The sequence below is a fragment of the Castor canadensis genome, chromosome 1 (assembly GCF_047511655.1).
Source record: "Castor canadensis chromosome 1, mCasCan1.hap1v2, whole genome shotgun sequence".
Taxonomy (NCBI): Eukaryota; Metazoa; Chordata; class Mammalia; order Rodentia; family Castoridae; genus Castor; species Castor canadensis.
Genome location: NC_133386.1, coordinates 40,366,710 through 40,392,901, shown reverse-complemented (window position 1 = coordinate 40,392,901; position 26,192 = coordinate 40,366,710). Strand labels below are relative to the sequence as shown.

General features: G+C 36.3%; 1 long non-coding RNA gene across 1 annotated transcript in view; it reads left to right on the top strand.

Annotated features, from left to right (window-relative positions):
• Positions 1 to 9,600: 9,600 nt before the first annotated feature.
• Positions 9,601 to 26,192, top strand: part of LOC141423914 (uncharacterized) — a 215,945-nt gene continuing 199,353 nt past the window's right edge. The window contains exon 1 of the long non-coding RNA XR_012448678.1: positions 9,601 to 12,606. This is a non-coding gene — a long non-coding RNA (uncharacterized lncRNA). The remainder of the gene's footprint in view (positions 12,607 to 26,192) is intronic.

Here is a 26,192-nt window from a genome sequence, read left to right as displayed (position 1 = left end):
ACCCTGCCTGGAGGAAACATAGAGATCTCTATTTCCGCTCATATAGAAAATCACCAGGGGAAAAATATCTATGTTAGTGCAAGCTGGATGACATGTAAATCTGTGAATTTAAAACATGATTCATTTTTCTTGCTCAAAAAACTGTAAAACACACAAACTTAGAATCTTATCAGCACATACTCTACTGTGATACATGATTTTTTTAAAAAGGAAAACCAGAAAAAATAGTGATTCTGCTTTCACATGATAGTTTTCATAAAAGAGTATTTTATTTTTTTCTTGTTTTTTCCTTTTTTATTGTTGTGCTGGGTGGGGGTACATTGTAGCATTTACAAAGGTTCTTACAATGTATCAAATATATCATACTTGAATTCCCCCCCTCCCCCCTGCTCTCTCTGTTCCCCTGCCCTGATTTCTGGAAGTTTCAAGGTGTATCATTTTTGTATTTACATACATGTGTGTACATTGTTTGCACCATATTCATCCTCCTACCCCTTTCCCTGCCACCTCACCCCTCCCATTGCCATTCGCTAACTGCGCCCTCCCCTACTGCCCTCCTCCTATACATAAAACAACAATTAATTCATTAGATTTACAGGCTAAAAGCAGACCACTTATTATATCATAAATCGTCCTGGCTTTGAAAACAGGGAGGTATAGATAATTCTCTAATTGCTGTTTCTTTTTCTTTTTTCCTGTACTCTGTATTGGGGTTTGAACTCAGGGCCCCATGCCTATTAGGCAAGTGTTTTATCACTCAGAAGACACCAAGTCTTTTGCTCTTAGTTTGTTTTTCAAATAGTCTCATGCTAACTGTGCGTGGAATGGTCTGGGAACTTCAGTCATCCTACCTTCTTCCACCAGGGGAGCTGGGACCACAGGTATGGCTCACCACTCCTGGCCCCTCTGATTGACCTTTATTTTTTTTCTTTTGTGGTATTATGGGGTTTGAATTCAGGGCCTGACGCTTTACCACTGAGCCACTCCGCCAGCCCTATTTTGTGTTATTATTTTAGAGATAGGTTCTCATGAAGTACTTGCCCCAGCTGAAATCAAACCTCCATCCTCCTGATCTTTACCTCCCTAGTAGCTAGGATTGCAGGTGTGCACCACCAGTGGCTGACTCAACTTGACTTTTTAGTAAAGTGATTTGTTTATGAAGTTGATATAAATTTGTTTCCTTCATCAATTAACTAATTTAAACCAGTCTCTAAAAAATTACATATTGAGATTTTATGCAACCTGTTTACTAAAAGACATCTGAAAGCATTTTTATATAAAGAGCAAATAATTTTTATCTTTATTTTGCCATAGTTGCTCTTTTGTCATTTAACAGACACTGTAAACATATTTCAGCAGAATTTCCTCAAAAATTTTAAAAAGGTATAGAAATCAATGTTTCTTAAGGAAGTAGAAATAGCTAAGCAGCTGGATTTTAAAATTTAGAGTAATTATGAAGAAATTTGGCAATAATCCGACATATTTGATTAATGTAGAGTACCAAGATTGTAGTTAACCAACATCTAAGTAAGTAAGCACAAATGAGTTTTCATATTATTCCTCACCCCAACCAAAGAGTTGTGACTTTCTTTGAGATAATAAATGTTCCTGTTAAAAAATACTTTAAAGATTAAATTATCCAACTCCTTTATATTGTTATTGTATAAATGGAAATCTATAAAGTTTGTCTTGCTAGAAGTTAAATAACTAATTACATCTTATACTAGAGCCACAGTCCAGTGTACTGGACTAGAAATAGTCCAGCAATGTTAGTACTGCTTTCCTCTGACTGTCCTAATCTTATTTCGGTTAAATTCTGTTCTACCCACACAGGACCACATTTGCTTTTCTCCATATTATTAGCTATTCTTAGAATTTTCTGTCAGTGTTCTACACCTACTAATGCAAGGGGGGAGCCAGCACTTAGGCACTCAGGTATCTTTATATTAGAAACAGATTGAACATATCCACTATTCTCGGTCTTTTTAGGATTATAGAAATCCATGGATTTGGAATGAGCCAAGTACAGAGGAAAGATGAAATTTCATCAGGTCTATGTCTTAATCAAATGACAGTCCCTCAATGCAACCAATTATCTGTGTCAGAAGCATATGTAACCTGACTTTAAGAAGAAAACTCTTTTCTCTGTGCCCTTTTCACATCCCTCTTCGAATAGCCTTATTTAGCAGATGGCCCAGGACATCTATTTAATTTAGCTTTTAACTTTCTTCTTTACATTTATCAATGATTTAAGGCCAGAATGTTGGAGACTTTTTGCTATATTTAAGACTGCCAAGCAACTTGCAGTATATTGGAGAACTGTGGTACTGCTTGGGAGAGAGTCCTTCCCACTGGTTGTTTCAGGAATTTTCCTCTACCATATTAACTTATGACTTGCTTTTTTTCATAGGATTTACTAGGGCTATAATTTTAACAGATTGGATTTTTTTCAAATCTTAAAAAATCTGGAGAGAAGTTGTTGATCTCAACAGATTGTTTTAATTTAAGTGTTTGAAAGTATTTTATTTAGCTCACCACAAGGTAATAAACAAATTCTGTACTCCAAACATACTAAAAACTTCAACTAGAAGAGAAAGTATTAAAGTATCAACAGAAAGCTTGAAATAATTCCTTCATAATCTTTGAGTAGTGAACATTATACCTACTATTAAAATTTCAAAATAAAAAATTTGAGTAGATGAAATTTAAAATTTTCTACATGGAAAAAATCATAAGCAATCATAAGACAACTGGAAGACTGGGAAAAGTGCCAGCTCATATCACACAGAAAGAGCTAAACTCATCACAGATGAGCAGTAGCTAAGATATCTAATAAAGTAAAGGTTTTCTAGATATTGGTAAGAAAAGGAAAAACCCAATAGAAAATAGACAGTTGTTATGAACAGATGGTCCACAGAAAAGAAATAGGCAGTGGTTCTATAAATAAGAAAAGATGCTACATCATACTCAAAATAAGAGAAATACAATTTTAAACTATTCAGTAAATTATATACTCCTTCAAGGAGAATGTGGGAACAAAGCTGTCCCCTACAATGCTATTAGGAAAATGCATTGATGCAATCTCTAAGAATGACAAGTTGTCACTATCTATTTAAGCTACAAATGGAATTGTCCTTCGACTCAACAATTGTGCTTCTGAAAATTTATCCTCCAAACTTACTTGCACACATATGAGATATGTATATAAGGATATTGATAGGATAATCAGAACAATGAGCTATTTGAGGACCTTCAAAAGTGTTAAAAATATATGAAATATCCATTCAGAGAACCCACCACAAATCTATGATGTACTTAAGTTGATATAGCCATTCAAAAAAATAAGGTACAAATCTGAACGAAATGAGGTAGTTGTATGGACTAAAATACAAAAAAAGCAAGGTACCCATGTTATATAGCTTTATTATGTTTCTTGTAAAATTTGCGGGAGGGCAAATATCTAAATTTGCTTTTATACTGTTAAGGAAATTGAGGATATTTAAAGAGATTAAAAATATCAGTTGTTTCTTAGGGGAGTTAGAAATTGGATAGATTGGAACAAGGGAGGAGAATAGATTTTCTCTTTCTCTTTTCTACATTTTTTTCGTTGTTGCACTTTGTGAATGCATTACTTATTGAAATTTTTTTTAAAACTTAAGAATATTTTTCTTGTCATATAATTTTGACATTTAAGGTTTGTATTGTATATATATATAAAGTATAATCTTTAATTTTTCTATATAAGCATGTGTGTAGATACAGATATATAAAAACAAATATAAAGATGGAAAATTGATATTCTCTGCTCAGTCTAAAGATATAGCCCACTACTGAGTTTCACGTCCTTCTGCATGTTCCTACACTGATACCTCTCATTTCTGCTTAAAGGTAACTATCTTAAGTCATGTTGGGTATTCTCTCAAGTTTCTCTATAGTTTACCACTCACATGCATATCTCTTACATACATCTTTGCATGATTGAGTGTTATATTAGTATTGTTATTCTATATCCATTTCTCACAACATCCTATATTCACTTGATGGCATGATTTTGTGATACGTTCATGCTGCTGCATTGATCACAAACTTTCATTTCTGCAATTTGATTATCAGAAAGAATTCAAATTAGGTTGGCGTTATCTCTTCTTTGAATGCTTGGCAAAACTTAGTTAAAATGATTTTCTTATGGAAATATTAAAACTGTTAATCCTTTAAAAGTTTTGTAATTATTCCAAATTTCAGTTTCTAGTTGAGTCAGTTTGGATTACTGTATGCCTTCTTCTAGGAAATTTGAGAATTTTCACATAGCTTATCAAAATGATTTGCATAAATTGTACAACATTCTTTATTTTAAAAATATGTGTGCTGCATTTGTATTTACCACCCTTTTCTATTCTTTGTATTGTTAGTATATGTTATTTTATTAGGATGCCAAAAGCCTCCTCTATGTAGCTTAATTGAAACTCTACTGTATCTTTGCTTCCTAGTTCACTAATTCCACTACAATCTTTATTGTTTGCTTTGTTCTTTGTGGATCTTGGTTTATTTTTAACAATTTGGTTTCTAAATTCTTAATTTTATCTATCTTATTTTGTAATATTGAAATTAGAAAACTATGGATTTTCCTCTAGGAAATTATTTTTTTCTAAAATATTTTACGTTTCTGCTTCTCACGCTTAGTTCTTGACATGTGAAATTTATATTCTTATGCATTGAATGTTTCAGATCAAATATTGCCTTCTTCACTTCAAGCCAGTTGTCTATCCTAACCCTTCAGTAACCATGACCTCATTCATTGTCTGGTTTCAAATGTTCCATCCTTGCACAGGACTCTAGGCTCTGTACCTTCAGTAGCTGTTCAATCTTCAGGTGAAAGAGAACTAGTGGAAAATATAGGTCAATGGCTGTCATCACTTTTTGATATCTTTCTTGGATTCTCACACTTGTCTTGCGTTGATCATCTGAGTGACTTCCCTTTTTTCTTGCCAGTTTAACACTATTTAAATTTTTTAGTATAACATTTCTACTTGTTTTATAGACAGAGTTGTTAGAATATCTACATATCAATAGTCAAAGAAGTCTTTCTTATTGATTGCCATTATAGAAAGTTTGGACTGCAGTAGAATGAAAGCTTTGAAATAAAAAACATAATTTAGTTTTTAAGAATTGTACATCATAGTTTCATTGATACTGTTTTTTCTTATTATTAACACTTGTGGCACATGCCTCAATGCAACATGTTTAAATATTGTACATTAAAAAAGAAAATTATAGCTGCTGATTTAAGAGTATCCTAGACATTGTAGTGCACATTAAAATACTCCATATTGGTGGGAATTGCAAGTAAGTTTTTCTTGGAATCACAGTTGCTTAGTCATTTATATTTTTCTCTTGCAGGTAATTTTTATATACATATGTAGATATAGATATTTATATAGCCTCCAACTATATGTATATATATTATGGCGAAAACATGTTTATATATCACCTGCTGCCTATACCCATCCCATAACATCAGGCTGGATTTTCTGAGAACCTGAATACACTGAAAGAGTTCAACAAGAATTATGTCATTTCATCTGAATTCTTTTCTTTAATCTATCTCATAACAGGTTAAAGAAATATTCTTAAATGTTCTTATATTTTTGGAAATATAAGAACAATATTAATGTAACCAAGTACTCAAAGAGAATTTTAACTAATTTCTAATTTTTGTAGTATTTAGAACCTCCACATTGTTTCTAAAGCAGGTTTATGGAAAAACAACTTTAAAACTTTTGGTATAGGTTCTCTAGTATTGCAAGATTCTCTTATAGCCCCTTAGTAGATTCCTAGTGATATTTTGATAATATTTATAATTTGTGGATAGCAAGAAATCCTCAAGACATAAGGTGACTTTTAAATTCCTAAATAGCCCTCTACAATCCTCTGGTTCAAAAGGATTATTAACAGTATAGATAGATTAGAACAACTAACACTTAATTAAAAATCAGAGATATGCAAAACAGTGCATGATTCCCTAGCATTATCCCCTAGAATGCTGCTTAGGATCATGCAGACTGAGTGACTGAACAAAAATTTATTTTCTCACAGTTCTAGAGGATACAAGTCCAAGGCAGGTTTGGTTTTTTTCTAAGCTGATTTCTTGGTTGGAGCTGGCAGCTGGCTGCTTCCTCACGTGGCTGTGTGGCATCCTGGGTTTCTCCATGCAGCCAAATTTCCTCTTCTGATAAGGACACTTGTCAGATTGAATTAGGGCCTCAACTTAATTGCCTTATTTTAAGTTAATTCTGCCTGTCATCAAGTACAGGCAGATTCTGATGTACTATGGGTATGGGTTTTAGTATATGAATTTAATAGGGACAAAAATTAAGCCAGTAACATCCATCTTTGTCCTTTACCAGCTGGAGACATCAGTCTTGTTTTTTTCTTCTGTGTACTTCTCAGGATTACTGTAATTATTAAAGAATAAGACACATGAGAATTACTTAAGACAGTGCTTAGCAAATAGCAAATGTTAACTATTAATGTTAATTATTATATGATAGAAACTTTGCTTTTTATATTTAGGTATGGATGAAAATATTTAAAAAACAAAGAAATGATATGTGAGGACACTAAAACTTTGTGGGAAACCCTCAGGACCCCCAAAGTCTCTTGGAAAGGAGTGGAGTCACTGTAGCTTTTGTGCAACAGCCCTAAGAGAGATTTCAACAGTCCAAAAGGATAGTTGCTGAACAACCTTGTTCTCTCTCTCCATGGGACTGGGAAAACCTGGTCCCGAGAACATGATGTTCTGCACTTGCATTCATAGCCATAGCAACGTGACAGCCAATCCTAGCACAAAGGTCAAGGGAAACCTGGGCACTGCCACGTACTGCTTCCTGCTTGTCTGCACTGCTTAAATACTCTCTTCACAAAATAAACTACACCATTGCTGCCCGCACAACCCTGAGTTCGTGTCATTATTCGCCATTAGAGTACCCAAGACCAGAATTGGAGCCCCTGCTGTAGATGGACTGTGGCAAGTGGTGCAATCGTAAGTTGGGGGACAGAATGGGGAACTCACTGAGTTCAGAACATATGCATTTCTTACAGCTACTGTGTTGTTTGCTAAAAAGTAAGGGTATATCTTACACCCAGGGACAAATTGAAGATTTTATAGAGACAGTTATCTGATTTAATCCTTGGTTTCCTGAGCATGGAATTTTGGATCCTGATAGCTGGAAGCAGATAAGAGAAAATGTAAAAAGAGCTCACCAAAGAGGGGAAAATATTCCTATTCATTTTTTTGGCATGTGATCCTCTATTCATTATTGCTTGGGACCTCTAGCAGATCCTTCTAAAGACGCTCATGAACCAAGTCTTCTGGAGAACAATAAGGAAGACAATAACAAAGATAATAAGAAAGACAATAAGGAGGAGGAAAAACCTCCCCAACAAAAACATGTAAAATTTAAGTTTTCCTCTATGGAGAATTCTGCACCACCTTATGATAGCCTTTATTGCATTGTGGGCACATTTTAGAAGGTTTTCCTCCTGGTGGGACATGCTTTGGGCCCTGGTAACCTTTGCCCTCAGGGCAGTCTCTTTTCCCATGACCTTTTTGGCCACATTCAAAGCATGTAGTGTGGGAGAGAGTAGGGCTCCCTTTTGTTAAGGCAGCTACAAGAGCGGTGGCCATATAGGTTTGAGTGCCAATATCCTGGGTAGCAGAAACTCAAGTAGAAAGATCTCCATTCTTTACAGGTCTGACAGCTTGCTTGCATTCTTTGGTAGCCCCCTCATATGCAGTTTGGCGAATCAAGAACATTTGTGCATTTGCATGTTAAATTTTGTGGCTGATAGCATGTTTTACACAAGCCAAGAATTCAGCCCATGGCTCATTGTCCTTTTGTTTTAGTTGCAAGAAACTTCTGGTTGATTCTCTGCCAGAGTCACGGAGGCTACTCCAAGCTCTCTTGGCACAAAGTCTTACCTGATCAAAATATTGGGGCATACCTTGCATCTGCTGAAGGGCATTGGCAAATGGGCCCACCCCCTGCAGTTGGTCCTCAGTTAAAGGCACTCCTATATCCCTATTTCTTTGTGCCTGTTCATCATAATATTTTGCTTTCCACATAAAGAAATCACCAGGACTAAGGCAAGATCGGGCTAACTGCTTGTAGTCCCATGGTGTACAAATTTCTCCACCCAGATTGTCCAATAGAGTAAGAGCATAAGGACCATTAGCCCTGTTCTTCCTCACTGAATCTCTGAATCTTCTAAGTATCTCAAGAGAAATGGGCTCATGCCTTCATTGTCCCCCAGGATGACTGGATGGGCTAGAGGGTTCTCTGAAGACAAAAGAGCCAAAGGCAGAGGAGAAGTGTCATTATTCCCATCCTTCAATAAGAGTTGCCTGAAAGTTGTTTCTAGGGAAACTTCTTCATTTTCCTCTCTCCATTTTTGTTTTTGCCTTAGGTATGGCCTGGGTCTGAGGATCAACCAGAAATGAAGCCAATGATGGGTAAATAAAGGCTATCATTGGGCTAAAGACTAAATCGAAATATCATGCTGATGGGAGACCTTTAAACGGGAGTAGGGGCAACTTTCAGCCCCACCCCAAGAAGGAACAATTTCCTGTGTCCAGTGGGAAAACTCCCAGAGTTCAGGATTTAATCTCCTGGTCTTAGAGGCATTAACCATCTCTCCAGGTAATACAACAATCCCAGTAACATGTCATTTCTATAACTATGCAAAAGAATTAACAGGAATAATCATGGGGAATGAAAAGTATCTTCTTCAAGGACTAACTGTGCATCCTTATGCTATGTTGCAATCCAAGTATCCAATAATAGTCTATGTTTCTAGCTCTAGGCAATGGTTAGGATTAGAGAAAGATGCCAAGATTACAATATTTTTCCTTTACCATCTGAGACTTCTCCTCAAATATATTGGACTCAACCCATTTTAGATCAAAGGCCCTTAGCTACTATCTATATTAAGGGAATAGCTTTTCAATGTCTTCTAGACACAGGAGCAGATCAGAGTGTTATCCCTCAATTATTATGGCCTAAACATTGGGGAACAAAAAGAGAAACCACAGTACAAGGAGTAGGGGGACCACAATTATCTAAAATTAGTGCAGAGGTACTCCAATGGGAGGATGAAGAAGGCAATTCAGGGACTTTTCAACCTTTCATAACTACAGGACTACAATTGTGCTTATGGGGGAAAGACATAATGCAGCAATTGTGCATGACTCTTACCACACATAAAACTCAACCTTGGGAGAAGGCTCTTTCCCAGGCTCAACAAGATAAGACAATCATGAAACCTTGGGGGGAGGCCCTTTCCCAATGTTCTCCTGTCAATGTAGCCTTGGTTATTCTTGTAACCCCCCCCCCCACACTTTGGGGCCACTGACATGAAATCCCAGCCCACAGCCATACCACTTAAATGGTTCATCAATGAGCCTATTTGGGTTGATCAGTGGCCACTTTCAGGACAAAAATTACAACAGGCTCATATTTTGGTAAAACAAAAAATAAAAGCTGGACATCTGGAGCCTTCCAATACTCCATGGAATAGTCCTATTTTTGTAATAGAAAAAAAAGACCAAAAGAAAATATAGATTAATATATGACCTTCAAGCCATTAATAAAGCTATGGAAACCTTGGGAGCTTTACAACCTGGCCTCCCTTCTCCTGCCATGATTCCTGTAGGATTTGCAATTATAATTATAGATTTAAAAGATTGCTTTTTTACTATCCCATTACATGACAATGATAAGGAAAAATTTGCCTTTACATTGCCATCCATTAATAATGAAAAACCAGCTCAACGTTATCAATAGAAAGTATTACCTCAAGGCATGAAAAAGAGCCCCACCATATGTCAGGCCTATGTCCATGCTGCTCTTATACCCTTTTATACAAAATGGTCACAAATTAAATGTTTTCATTATGTGGATGATCTTTTAATTGCTCATCCCTCATTTACACTATTACAGCAGGCCCTCAAAGACTTAGAAAGATGCCTAACCAAGGAAGGTTTAAGTATAGCTCTTGACAAAACACAGCTCTGTCCACCATTCAAATATTTGGGACACAATATAGTTGATAATATAGTCAAACCTCCTAAACTAAAATTAGACATAAAAGAGGTTATGACATTAAATGAATTACAGAGCACTATCAGGAAACATTAATTGGATTTGGCCTTTTCTTAAGATTCCCTCAGACTCTTTAAAACCTGTATCTGAACTATTAAAAGGAGACTCACAATTGAACTCATTAAGAAAATTAACTCCAGAAGCACAACAAGCTATACAACTTGTTGAAACCACTCTTCAACATAGTTTCATCAACAGGCTAGACCCCGGTCAGCCCCTCCAGCTAGTCATATGGGGTACTCCAACTACTCCAACAGGGGCTATTAAACAATGGCCAGATAAAATGATAGAGATGCTCTTTACCCATAACACACCTCTTAGGACTATTACTCCCTATATACGAGAGGTAATATATCTAATTATGAAGGGAAGGAAAAGATGCAAACAATTGTCTGGCAATGATCCATCACTCATATTTACTCCCTTCACTAATAATCAGATAAACTATCTTTATCAACAAAACTTTTTATGACAAATTGCAATTCATAATTACTCAAGAAAATTTGACAATCACTATCCCAAAGACCCTACCATAAAATTTTTAACTTGACAGGCCTGGATTCTACCTCACACCACCGCCACCAAACCCCTAGCCAATACAATCAATATATATATACTGGTGGCATCAGTAAAGGGAGAGCCAGTTATATCATTTACTCCCCCTCAGGGACAGGTACAGAACAAATAAACATTGCAGCTCCAGGAGCAACTGCACAACAGGCTGAAATCTTAGTGGTTCTTGCAGCCCTGCGAGCTCTCCTTGGTACAGTCAATATAGTTTCAGACTCCCAATATGTAATTAAAGGCATTAACTTTATTGAAACAGCTAGACTAAAAGGAGATCCTAATTCTACCATTTTTCAGTTACTCACACAGGCCCAAAGGGTCATTCAGGCTTGTACTTCTCCATTTTTTATTACTCATATCCGTTCACATACAGACCTGCCTGGCCCTATGGCTGAAGGAAATCAAACAGCAGATCAGCTCACCTCCTTCACTTCCGTTGAGAAATCACAAAATCCTTCTTCCATTTTTCAACCGGCCTTACGAAGCCACTCTTTTCTACACCAGAGTGCTAACATGTTACACAAACAATTCCCAACCTTGACTTGAGACCAATGCAAACATATTATTAGTGCCTGCCCCGCTTGCAGTACTCTTCTACCTTTAGGCTTTAATACTGGCATCAACCCTCATGGTCTGAAAGCAAACCATATCTGGCAAACTGATGTCACTCCTATTCCACAGTTTGGTACCTTAAGATATATTTATGTGACAGTGGACACATACTCTGGTGTCCTCTTTGCCTCAGCCCACACAGGAGAAACTACCAAACATGCCCTTGGTCACCTGCTTGGTGCTTTTGCAACCTTTGGAATTCCAAAGTCCATGAAGATGGACAATGGTATCACCTATACAAGTAAAAAATTTCAAGAATTCTGTAAATTATGGGACATCACTCACAATACTGGAATTCCTTACAATCCTCAAGTCCAAGCCATGTAGAACAAAAACATCAAAGGATCAAAACCCAACTTTTTAAAATAAAAAAGGAAGAGTTCACCCCCAAGTCTCCACATACCCAATTACATCTCATCCTTTTAACTTTAAATTTTTTCCCACTTGACGATCAAGGCATTGCACCTATGGAAAAGCACTTCTGTGCATGGAACACCTGCCCACCTCTGTGTGTTCTTTGGAAGAATTTAGAGACAAACATATGGCAGGGTCCTGACCCTTTACTAACTACAGGTCAAGTGTATGCTTGTGTCTTTCCAGAACATGAACCACGACCAAGATGGCTGCCCCTCCAATGCATCAAACCAGTCACAGCCGTTGACAGGACCCATGAAGAAGACTTCAACTAGACAAACTTAATCCTAGTCATTGGTTTAATTTTGGACTCAAAGGACTAATAGGCATAGGTGGACTCATGCTTTTGGGTCTGCTTAGTGTCATATGGCTAAAAAGACTAATCACTTGAGAAACTAACTGCTGCAAAACAGAAAAATTTCTAAACACCTTTTTCATAAAAAATAAAAAAGGGGAAGATATGGGTAACTTTGAGGATTCCCAAAGCCTCTTGAAAAGGAGCAGTCACTGTAGCTTTTGTGCAACAGCCCTAAGAGAGATTACAACAGTCCAAAAGGATACTTGCTGAACAACCCTGTTCTCTCTCTGCATGGGACCAGGAAGACCCAGTCCCAAGAGCAGTATGTTCGGCACTTGGGCTCGTAACCATAGCAACATGACAGCCAATCCTAGTACAGAGGTCCAGGGAAACCTGGAGACTGGCACATACTCCTTCCTGCTTGTCTGCACTGCTTAAATACTCTCTTCAGAAAATAAACTGCGCCATTGCTGCCCAGCACAACCCTGAGTTCATGTCGTTATTTGCCACTGGAGTACCCAAGACCAGAGTTGGAGCCCCCACTGCAGCTGGACTGTGGTAAAACTTGATGTTCTGTTTGCTCCAGATTCCTTTGTCTTTCATATTTGCAATTGTAGTAGGCTTCTCTCAGGTCCTGGGTCCCTTTCAAAGATAGAAGAAATGACAAAAGTGATTTTTGCTGGTGTCTCCTTCCTCATGGACTGTTCATCCCTATTTATTCTTACTGTTAATTAGCTCATGCCCCAACAACTGGAAAATGCAGCATACAAAGGAAAAATAGGGAACTGTAAAATGGCTATAAGGCAAAGAATTTGAAATAAAAGCCAGGGGAGACAAGCATTTTCAGTTTGAGATGAGTGTTATTAAGCAAAATTAAAAATTATGGGAAAGAAAATCTCAGAATGATGAATATTGAAATAAAAGTAGTAATTATGCTCATTATCTATAATTAGCAATATAGACGAAGCAACAAATGATTAATCACCATATCACCAAAACACTGAATTTTATTACTTAATTAATATGTAACGTATTCTTTTAAAAATTATTTTCAATAAATATGGAATAAGGGAGAACATATTATATGCCAAGTACCACTGTAATAAAAGGAGGGAACTTTTCCTCTATACTTCACTTTAATGAAGTAAGGATTTCTTGAATATGAATTCAGAGTAATAAATGCTTGTAGAAAGATTTCATTTTATTTTTTATTCTTTTAGGAAAAGGTGCTTCTTGTTTATTGTGGTAAAGTCTTCATTTTTGGCCATTTAGCAGAACTTTTTTTGTGTGCACATTTAATTACATTCTTTAATGGTATGTGTAAAATGTTAGGACCCAGGGGATAGAGATTCTAGGTTTATTTATATCTGGCTTCATAAACTCTGTTCAGTTTCTAAAATCAAGTGAATTAAGAAAAGGCAAACTTAGCAGTTTAGGAATTAGGGTGATATGAAGATACATATATTCACACACTGCTTTACACATGACAAACTTGTAAAAGAGATGTTATTACATGAGGTGTGGTGGAACACATCTTCCTCTGTAGACATTAGCTTAACTTGAGGCTCAAAGAAGGGAAATGTTTGACCCAAAGACTTTCATACAGATTCTCTCATTTTATGCTTGCAATAACTTTATTAGCTATGCAGAGTTGGTATCTATTGCTTGAATTTATAGACAGGAATTTCGAGTGGTAGAAGCAAGATTTGAAAACTTAGTTATCAAGTGTTTAAGTTATTTCTACTATAGCTTCTTGCTACTTAAAGATATTTTGACATAACTAGAAATTAAATTAATGAGGATTTCTTGTATTTTAAAGAATTTCAATTAAGAGAGATTCTACAATATGTGTTATAATGTCAACATATAGCTCATGCTATCTATAACATGTTTTGAAAATCCAAAACATTACATTAATTGCTTAGCTACTAGTGGAATTAATTTTTATCATTTTATAGTAACAAAAATATCTTTCTGTTATTATTTGTTTTGGTGGTACTGAGATTTGAACTCAGGCTTGCCAGGCAGATGCATTACCATTTGACTGGTGCCCCAGTCCTCTATGCTTCAGTTATTTTTGAGATAAGGGCTTGCTTTATGCCTGGGATGCCCTGCACTGTGATCTATTTACACTTCCTACCATAGCAGGAGGACAGGCACGTGCCACAAGGCCCCAGCTTTGATTGGTTGAGATGGGGTCTCATGAGTTTTTGCCTGATTGGCCTTGAACTGCGATCCTCCTGATCTCTACCTCCTGAGTACCTAAGATTTCAGGTATGATCTTTTTGTTGTTCTTATTTAGTGCAATGTGGTTTTTCACCTCTGACACATTTAAAAATGTATCAAAAATATAAGATCTAAAATGAACAGAAAATCTATCTCATAAGCAGTGTTATCTATATAGTACTGTTCACATATTTTTAATGCAGTGTAGTAACTGGTGATGTGAAAATTCTGGTGTGTAAGTGCCCTTATTTCTATGTCAAAGATAAATCTAAGTGAAAAATATAAGGAGAAATAGTCTCAAAAAGTAAGTTTCTATTACAGTGCATGATACACTCAAGCATCTTGAAAATAATCACCAAGAAATTGTTCAGAATGTTTTGTGACAGTTGAGAACAAATGTGGCAGGTGTTACATGCAATGGAGGTTTTTAGGATTTTTGCTTCTAAGCAAAAACATTTTATAAAAGAAGAAATGCATGAAAAAACTATATTCTAGTGCCTTGTTACTCATGAAAAGTGAGTTTTCATAGATATATGCTCTATCTATTACATGAAAGGCCTGGGAACCCTGAAGGGACCTCTTACTGTCCTCTCCCAAGACAGACTTGTTGAATGAAATAGACAACAGGCATGTCATAAAAACACTGAAATGTTTACCCTCAACCTTGTCTCCTTTAATTTTAGACAATCCCTTACATTGGCTCTGCTTACTCTATCCTGCTGTATTACTCATTCTATAAAATGACATAACAAAAGGGATGGAAAATAAATTTCTGGGTTTTTTATCTTTGAACCACAAGCCTCTTAGTTCTCCTGCTCTCTGCCTCTGAGTAGCTAGGATTACAGGCATGAGCCACCGGTGCCTGGCTAAAAATAGATTTCTGAGTGCACTAATAATTACAGCATATTGGTTGACAAAACTAGCCACACATCTACCAGCTTTTCATGAGTAAGTGGCAACAGGGATTTAAAAATTATTCAAGATGTATAAAGAGAGAGATGAAGGAATGCAGACAATAAATTTTGGTTGATTTAGGTTTTTTTCTAGAGGAGCTCCCTGGAATGAAAATTGAGGAATTACATAGACTTAATCAATTGATTCTGTCAATAACTACATAAGTGATTTTAGGGGTAGATCACCTGGCACACTGCTCAGGAGACTCTTTATAGGACACAGAAACATTATTGGCATAAGTTGGAAAAAATTCTAACTTTCCCTTTTTTCACTCCCAAATGATAGAGATGGGAAAAGTTTCTTGATACTACAATGTCACACTTGGGTATTTTTGTAATTTTCACAAGAGCAGAAATTTGGCAACCAGTCACAGTCAGTGAAAAATTTGAGAACAAACAATTGTGATGAAGTGCTCTTTATGGAAAATTAATCCAAATTTTACATCCTTAAAAAAACCTCTCATGTGGCCACGAATAGCCAAGGCAATACTCAGTCAAAAGAACAATGCTGGAGGTATCACGATACCTGACTTCAAACTATATTATAAAGCAATAACGATAAAAACAGCATGGTACTGGCACAAAAACAGACATGAAGACCAGTAGAACAGAATAGAGGACCCAAATATGAAGCCAGACAACTATAACCAACTTGTCTTTGACAAAGGAGCTAAAAATATACGATGCAGAAATAGCAGCCTCTTCAATAAAAACTGCTGGGAAAACTGGTTAGCAGTCTGCAAAAAACTGAAACTAGATCCATGTCTATCACCCTATACCAATATTAACTCAAAATGGATCAAGGATCTTAATATCAGACCACAAACTCTAAATCTGATACAGGAAAGAGTAGGAAATACTCCAGAGTTAGTAGGTACAGGTAAGAACTTTCTCAATGAAACCACAGCGGCACAGCAACTAAGAGATAGCATAGATAAATGGGACCTCATAAAACTAAAAAGCTTCTGTTCATCAAAAGAAATGGTCTCTAAACTGAAGAGAACACCCACAGAGTAGGAGAAAATATTTGCCAGCTACACATCAAAGGACTGATAACCAGAATATATAGGGAACTTAAAAAACTAAATTCTCCCAAAACTAATGAACCAATAAAGAAATGGGCACGTGAACTAAACAGAACTTTCTCAAAAGAAGAAATTCAAATGGCCAAAAAACACATGAAAAAATGCTCACCACCTCTAGCAATAAAGGAAATGCAAATTAAAACCACACTAAGATTCCACCTCACCCGTTAGAATAGCCATCATTAGCAACACCACCAACAACAGGTGTTGGCGAGGATGCAGGGAAAAAGGAACCCTCTTACACTGTTGGTGGGAATGTAAACTAGTACAACCAGCCAAGATGCCCCACCACTGAGGAATGGATTAAGAAAATGTGTATCTGTACACAATGGAATTCTATGCAGCCATGAAGAAGAACGAAATGTTATCATTCGCTGGTAAATGGATGGAATTGGAGAACATCATTGTGAGTGAGGTTAGCCTGGCCCAAAAGACCAAAAATCTTATGTTCTCCCTCATATGTGGACATTAGATCAAGGGCAAACACAACAAGGGGATTGGACTATGAGCACATGATAAAAGCGAGAGCACACAAGGGAGGGGAGAGGATAGGTAAGACACCTAAAAATTTAGCTAGCACTTGTTGCCCTTAACGCAGAGAAACTAAAGCAGATACCTTAAAAGCAACTGAGGCCAATAGGAAAAGGGGACCAGGAGCTAGAGAAAAGGTTAGATCAAAAAGGATTAACCTAGAAGGTCACACACAAGCACAGGAAATTAATGTAAGTCAACTCCCTGTATAGTTATCCTTATCTCAATTAGCAAAAACCCTTGTTCCTTCCTATTATTGCTTATATTCTCTCTTCAACAAAATTAGAGATAAGGGCAAAATAGTTTCTGCTGTGTATTGAAGGGGTAGGGGGGAGAGAGAGGGATAGAAGTGGGTGGTAAGGGAGGGGGAGGAGTGGGTGGTAAGGGAGGGGGTGGGGACAGGCGGGAGAAATGACACAAGCCTTGTATGCACATATGAATAATAAAACAAAAAAAACCTCTCATGTGATTTCTGACTGAAAAAATGCATAAGAATGCTGAAAAATAGGAATTATATAACATAATGTTTAATGATAATATTTATAATATCACAACATATATTTTTATTATTAGCCACTAATGAATCTTAATAATTAACATATAAATGTATGTTATATAATTTATAGTATTTAGTATTTGCAATAATTATAAAATATTATTTATATGTAGAATGTTATAATATCTAAAAGTAGAAAATCAGGGCCTCAATGAATAGTGACACATAAAAGCAGCACTTCAAGTAGAATGAGTGCAATAGTTTTTAAGCCTTTTATATGCATAACTGAGCAAAGGAGAAAATCAGGGAAATACTTGAGATCAAAATATACTGAAGCACTTGGATTATGCTGGGTGGTATGTTTGTGGATTGGAGAGGAGAAGTGAGTGGAGGAAGTTGTTCTATTTTGTTTGAATTTTAAAAGTTTTATGAGTTGGATTCATGGATGGGATGATAAGCAAGAATCATCACATGCAACAAACCATAAACACTACATCATCTCCCTTAAAATTCCAGATATTAGAACTGTCAAATGAAGATTTTAAATAGATAAGTATGTGTATAAATTAATTTATTTAAAATTCCTAGTAAATTTGTACATTTTTTGTGTTCAGTTAATTTAGGACTTGAATATGAAAATAAAACAAAAATTATAGAGGTATATACTTAGCAAAATAATTGATGCCAGGACAGGGAAAAATTTATTAACCTCTCCCTCATGCCAAGGAAAATTTGCAAGGGAAAAAAGAGATAAGTTTGATAATATTAAAATGAAAATTCTCTGCGTAACAAAACACACCATAAACAAATTTACAATAAGCTAGAGACTAGCTATACCTATTTGCACTGGATATATCCAAAGGGGAAAAAAAAAAAGAATTTGAACCTAGAATACAAAACAATTCCTGAAAATTAGTAAGAAAAGGTAGATAATGTACCAGAAAAATGAGTGAAGGATACAAGAGAAAAAGAAGAAACCAGAATTGCATAAACATGCTTATGAAAGACCAGAGAGATGTGAGCTAAAAATAACCTTGTGATAACATCACATTCCCAAAGATTGAGAGAATGGAATGTATTTTATACCAAGTTTTGGTGGGGTTGATGTAGAGAGCATAAGAAGTACCACTATTTTGACACTATTTAATTATGTTAGAAGTATGAACCCCCTTCACTCTTAGGGGCACAATTTAGAGATAGTTTTGAACACAGTCACACTGAGATTAGGTTCAAAAATAATCCTTTGGATATGATTTATATATCCACAAATTGAAAACAGTATCAGAATACACCAAAAGAAGAATGGATTGTTAGATTTTGATGTGTATTTTCTCTGGAAAACTGTACAAGTATTAAAAGGAAATAACTGGCAGTATAAGTATAAAAGGATATTTTCAACTGATATTTATTTTATAATACCATTAATGGCAAACAATATATTCATATGGAAAAAGCCTTAAAACATAGTTAAGTAAAAAAAAAGAGATTACTTGTGTAGGAGGGAAAGAAATATGATCAAAGATAAAAGGAAGAATTTAAAGCAGCTTCAAACACATCTGCAATGTATTAATGTATTTGTTTTTAATTTCTTTCTGGGTTTTTTTTCTGCAGTACTGGGATTTAAACTCAAAGCCTCACACATGCTAAAAGTGCTGTAGCACTTAAGCCACTCTACCAGTCTTTTATTTTATTTTAAGTTTTGATTTTACTGCATGATTGGGTACATGAATATTCATTTTATTAGTTTTTAAATTTTCCTGTATGTTTGAAATATTATAGTATAGAAAAGAAAATCTAGGTTTTTTTCACCCAATTTGCTATGTAAATGTTGGGTCTGATAATGAAATAGTTTTCGTAAAGGGTGCCATTTTACTAATCTGCTCAAAGGGTCTGCATATCTCCTTGCTTTTCTTTTTCTTTTTTTTGTTGTTGTTCATTTATTCACATGTGCATACATTGTTTGGGTCATTTCTCCCCCCTGCCCCCACCCCCTCCCTTACCACCCACTCCACCCCCTCCCTCTTCCCCCCACCCCCTCAATACCCAGCAGAAACTATTTTGCCCTTATCTCTAATTTTGTTGAAGAGAGAGTATAAGCAATAATAGGAAGGAACAAGGGTTTTTGCTGGTTGAGATAAGGATAGCTATACAGGGCATTGACTCACATTGATTTCCTGTGCGTGGGTGTTACCTTCTAGGTTAATTCTTTTTGATCTAACCTTTTCTCTAGTTCTTGGTCCCCTTTTCCTATTGGCCTCAGTTGCATTTAAGGTATCTGCTTTAGTTTCTCTGCATTAAGGGCAACAAATGCTAACTAATTTTTTAGGTGTCTTACCTATCCTCACCCCTCCCTTGTGTGCTCTCGCTTTTATCATGTGCTCAAAGTCCAATCCCCTTGTTGTGTTTGCCCTTGATCTAGTGTCCACATATGAGGGAGAACATAAGATTTTTGGTCTTTTGGGCCAGGCTAACCTCACTCAGAATGATGTTCTCCAATTCCATCCATTTACCAGCGAATGATAACATTTCGTTCTTCTTCATGGCTACATAAAATTCCATTGTGTATAGATACCACATTTTCTTAATCCATTCGTCAGTGATGGGGCATCTTGGCTGTTTCCATAACTTGGCTATTGTGAATAGTGCTGCAATAAACATGGGTGTGCAGGTGCCTCTGGAGTAACCTGTGTTGCATTCCTTTGGGTATATCCCCAGAAAAGAAATTCAGATGGCCAAAAAACACATGAAAAAATGCTCACCATCTCTGGCCATAAAGGAAATGCAAATCAAAATCACACTAAGATTCCACCTCACCCCTGTTAGAATAGCCATAATCAAAAACACCACCAACAGCAGGTGTTGGTGAGGATGTGGGGGAAAAGGAACCCTCGTACATTGCTGGTGGGAATGCAAGCTGGTGCAATCACTCTGGAAAAAAATTTGGAGACTTCTTAAAAATCTAAACACAGACCTGCCATATGATCCATCCATCTCCTTGCTTTTCAAGTCCTATATAATATAGTTGCATCTGGTCCAGGCGCCAAAGGATCACCATACTTCTTAGAAACTTCCTATAATAATGTCCATCTGTGTTAGTGCTCACTAAACAGTGTCAGTGCAGCTGATCCTCATCAGATGGTTAGCCTGTAAAGGCGCTCTTATGGATGGAATCACGTCCCTGAAAAGTAGGATATTGAATCCCTAACCCTGATGTCACTGTATATGGAGATAGAACCACTTTTTTATTTTTAAAATTTTTGGTGGTACTGGGGTTTGAACTCAAGGTCTCATGCTTGCTAAGAAGTCACTCTAGCATTTGAACCACTCTGCCAGTCCTTTTTGTGTTGAGTATTTTTGACATAGGGTCTTACCAACTATTTGCCTGAGTTGGCTTCAAACCACAATCCTCCTAATTTCTGCCTCCTGAGTATCTAGGATTACAGGTGTGAGCCACTAACACTCAGGCCCTTTAAATAAGGATACATGAGGTCATAAGGATGGGGCCCTAATCTAATATAACCGGTGTCTTCATAAGGGAGAAAGAGACACCAGATGTGTGCAAACCCAGAGAAAAAGTCACAGTGACTGTCAAGAAGAGGCCTCAGGAGAAACCAAACCTCCAAACACCCTAATGTTTGTTTTCTAGCCCTCAGAACTGAATGAAGACGTAATTTTTTATTGTTTAAATCATCCAGGCTGTGCTATTTTGTTATGGAAACCCTAACAAATGAATATAGCTATTATTCAGTTATGAGAAGATATGAAATTGGAAACCCTAATATAGATGAATGACCAGAAGTAAAAAAAATCATATGAAACTGAAAGCATGAAAATAGCAAATGGGTACTTCAGCAAAGTTGTCAGCAGCATTAGATTGGTTAAGACACAGATGTCTTCGAGGGGGCTGACCAGGCCATGGTCTTACAATAACACCATGACTGTTAACATGGCTGAAAACCCAAGTGCAAGCACTGCCAGCAGACAGAAATAGATTTCCTTTCAGTTATTGCATAAATAAGGACTTACTTTACTTTGCATTTTGTGCTATATTTGTATTACTTCTAACGTAATACCCTGTAATTCTGACGTATCAGTAAATACACTAAAGTTTTGTCTCCAACAACCTAGAAAAAGTCCATTTCTATTACTTTAAAGCATAAACAGTAGCAAAAGACAAACAAACAAAAATAAACATCACAACCAGGTCTTAGCCAGGCCTTGGGCTCAGTTAATTTCAGTTATATTAGTCTTTGAGTTGGTAGAACAATATTAGTATTACCTATTACTGCCTCTTTTCAGGCATGAGTAACTTCCATTACCTTTGGGTAAACACATTGTTTCAATCTAAAAAGAAAATGATGTAAAGAGGCATGATGAGGAGAGTTAAGCCAAAAGAATGATGGTAGGAACATCTAAAAGAACATAGGATTAATATGAAAATGATACACTAAATACCATAATTATATCAACCACAATTTAGCCCTTCTCTTGCACCTGTTTTTTTCTTTTGCTTCTTTCTTCAAAACAATCTGTAGGGTAGATACTAAAATTAGCCTAAATTCTCAGATGAGGAAAATTTCTTTTCATGACATTGATTAATCTTTCTGGGGAGCCATAGATAGTAAATGTCAGGATCTAAATCCAGTTATTTTTGATTCATAAACCTAGGTCTTTGTCATAGTCCATTTAGGCTGCTGTAACAACACATAATAGACTGGATATTCTATAAACAACAAAAATTTATTTTACACAGTTCCAGAGGCTGGAACATCTAAAACAAAAAGCAGATTCAGTGTCTGTGATGGTCGGCTTCCTCACAGACTACTGTCTTCTAATCTTATATGACAGATGGGGCACGGAGTCTCTCAGGACCTCTTTTATAATCCCATTCATGAGGATTTTGCCTCCATGGCTAAATCACAACTGAAAGACCTAACCTCCTAATACCACCACCTTTGGGGTGAAGATTTCAACATGATTTTTGGGAGACAAACGTTCAGACCATAGTAGTTTTTAATCACTGCAACATACTGCTTTACAAAGGACAGATGTTAGTTTTAATGAATTATAAAAGTCAACATGAACCTTTATAATCAAAATCTCTTGTGCATTATCAGCAGTCAGAAGAAAATAAAGCTGATGCCCAACTCTGCTTTGCCCTGCATTATTTTAGGACACTTTATACTCCAACTCTTGCCTGCTGAAGACTCAGAGTGGCTGCTATCTCCTTAACAAAGGGCTAGAACCAAGCGGCAGGTTCTCATCAAGCTGAAGCTGGCTCTTAAGGTGGTGTGTGCTAATCAGATCTGCTCTACGAGAACTCCATAATCAGATTTATGAAATCTTGGAAGGAGGCCAAACTTTCAACTCAACAAGAGTGGGCTGAGGTTCAGATGTAAGAAGAAGAGAAAAGCTGCTGTGGCAGTGGAAAATACATTGCAGCCTTGGGTTGTCAATTTAGTATAACTACTGCAATGATTCATTTTTTAGTTGATAAACATGTTTTCCAAAGTGAAAGTCAGGATGCAGTACTCAGCTGGAAGGGCTTTATTACTGAAAATCTTACAGAGAGAAGCCACTGGCCCACTCCTGCACCATACTACAATAGATTGGTGCAAGAAAAGCAGATGCAGGGGAATTCTAGAAGTTTATTTATTACAGAGTAGTGGGTCTTTAACCTCACTTTTCTTGTAGTTTATTTAGTGACATATCTCCAGGGTTATAGTTAGGGCTCACACTACTTATAAGCATGTGGGAAGTGCTCACTGACTCACTAACTAATATGATCATCTTTATACCTTAACCTTGGGGACATCGGTCACATATTTAAACTTAAAAAATATGATGGACTGTTTACTCAGAACTGTTTACATTCAGAAAGAAATTAGTACACAGTCACTCATTACATGCAGAAAACTACTATATCTGTGGTTAACATAGCAAATTTACTTTATAATTTCTCTTTTATATGTTAATATGACCCAAATTCTTGAAAGACTCCCTGGCCTTTCAAGAATTTCTTTAAAATTGGAAGGGAAAAAAGAATCTTGTACTCACAAATAAGCAAACTTTCAAAATATATTTGAAAGGCAAAACAGGTAGTGCATATTTAACTCTTGTTAAATATGACATTTGTAAATAGCGAATAGCAAAGTATTGTTCAAAAGAAGAAAGTATAGTACACAATGAAGAACTCTATAGGGGGTCCAATGGTGGTTCAGAGAAATGAATATTACAAATATTTTGTTAGAGTTTTTAACTTTTAGAAGTTGTGGCATGAAATCATATTGATTACACCCAAGCTATTTTCTTTTTCATTACCTGATACTGTCAAGTAGACTGAACAGAAGTCATTTACAAGTTAAATAAATATACAACTCAATCATGAAATATTTAAGTGACATTTCAGTTAGGCTTATGGCTATGGGAGAAGGCTTAAGGAGAGTTCAAAATAGGTTTTATTTGTATTTATGATGTAACAAGAATAATATATATATATAAATTTAAGAAATGAGAATAAACTCACATATAGATGACCTAAATCTGAGTCCTGTAGAATTCTAATATCAAAGGCCTGGTGTACAAGGAGGACTTAGCCTGTGTGACTAGAACAGGATGCCAGAGAAACAAGAGAAAATTAGAAGGAAAATAAATTGTTCAACTTCTTGAGTTCTGCTGAAAAGTCAAATGACTTTTCCTGTGACTTAGCAATTTGAGTGCCATTATTATCTTTTAGAATAATGTTTTGGAATGTTAGGATAAGAGTCAGATAGTAAAGAACAAAAGAACAAAATTTAAGAACTTTCACATGTGAATTCATCTACTGCTGTGAATTCCTCAGTTGACAGAGGAGAGAACTGGAGAATTAGTTGGATCTGCAAGATGGGGGCAGAAATGAAACTGTAAGGAATGCTTTAAGAACAAAGAGAATCACATATTTAGTAAGAATGTTACTCTTAGTCCATTCAGGGCGCTATAACAAAATGCCTTAGACTGGGTAACTTGTAAATGACATAAATTTATTTCTCACAGTTTTTAACTTCTAAATAGCATAAATTTATTACTCAGTTCTGGAGCCTAGGAAGTCCATGATTAAGTTGTTGGTAGATTTGGTATCTGCGTGGGTCTATTTTATAAGAGCACTAATAACTTCCCAAGAGACCTTCCTGCCAATACCATCACTTTGGGATTTAAGATTCCAGTGTATGAATTTTGGGAGGATATAAATATTCATGCCATGGCTGATAGACTGAGATTGATGATCTAAATGAGTGATGAATTATTTGAATAAGTAACTACATCAAGGGACTGACCTAGATACTTGGAAAATGACTGGATGAATGGGATATTGTAAATGAATGGGATATTCTAATGGAAAGTGGATTAGATCCTTGAGATGTCAGGAGTGATTATGGGAGCACAGAGTCAAGATTGGTGGATAGTTCATTCCTGTGGCTATTGTAGTCACCTGTAATAAGATTGCTAAAAAAAGGAAAATAGCTGTGAACAGATGCTAAATTCTTCAAGGCAGACTTGGAGGTTTGTAGACATTTTGTGGAAAAGGGATTCTCACAGCTCCAGAACACAGAAGTGGATCAGGTTGGAATAGTCGGAAACCAGGAGGACACTGATTTTACTTCTCAGCCCAATGCTTCAGTGTTGGAGGTGCAGTAAGAAAAACAAAAACAAAAGACAAAACCTACCTGGAAAGAAGAAATTACATCTTCTGGAGACACCTGTGTTTCCGTTGAGGTAATTTTTGAATAACAAAAATTTTAGGGGAATTACAATGGTCATTGTGAAAGGTGGAACGTTACAGGGAGAAATTGGATTAGTGGAGAAAAAATGTTTAGAGCATTATGGTGCTGGAAATTTAAGAAATGATTAAGCTGTCTGAGAATTTTGGTTCTGGGCAGTGGCTAGTATGAACATGAATGAGAGATACTGTGTGCTTGGTCCTGTTGTAGGTTGGAAGCAGATGGACTATCTTAGGAAGGGATGGGAATCAGCTGCAGTCTGGGAGTAAGGCTTAGCCATTGCTTTGCAGGTCTGGGCATTCCTCATGGTTGACTGTTGTTAGCTTCAATGGGGATATTGGTGCTGCAGCAGTGGGGATAATGATGCTAGAGTCAAGTGAATTTTTCACTAAGGTTGTGTATTGGGGTCCTATGTTGGCAGCAGATCTAAATTGGTCCAACTAAATTTCTACATTGTGTGGGCATCCCATGGACTGGTCATAATTCTCACTGATTTCAAATGGCTGGAAATGAGGCATCCTGTAGAGTCTCATTTCAATCTGTGGCGACTGTCTTCTTGGACCTACAGCAAATTGTGAGGGAGGGTTCAACAAACACGGACTTAGATCTATCATAAAATAGCTCCTTAATTTTATATACAATTAACATGATCTTTAAATCATATACTGAACATAAATTTTGGAGAAATTTTTATATAATGACTAGAGCATAAATTTTATTTGACTTTGGGAGCTAGCTGCATCACTTACTTAGAGACTGACATTGAGAAAGACACTATTTTTTCTTGGGTTCAGGCCTCCCATCTTAAAATGAAAGTAAAACTAATTAACCTGTAAATATGTTCACGTGTATCACATACATGTATAATGCACATATATGTACAACATGTGTGTACAGTTTCTGATAATAAATATGAAACAAATACAAATCCTCTTTTTGGTAGCATGGGATTCAGGGATGATATTCAAATTATTTACCCAGTTTTGAAGCACAGGGAGAAAGTCCAGCTGACCAACGAGAGAGAATACCACCCAGAACTGAAGCTTACAATGGTGAGTCCTGGCTCGTTTTCATTGTTGTTTTTGAGATAGGATCT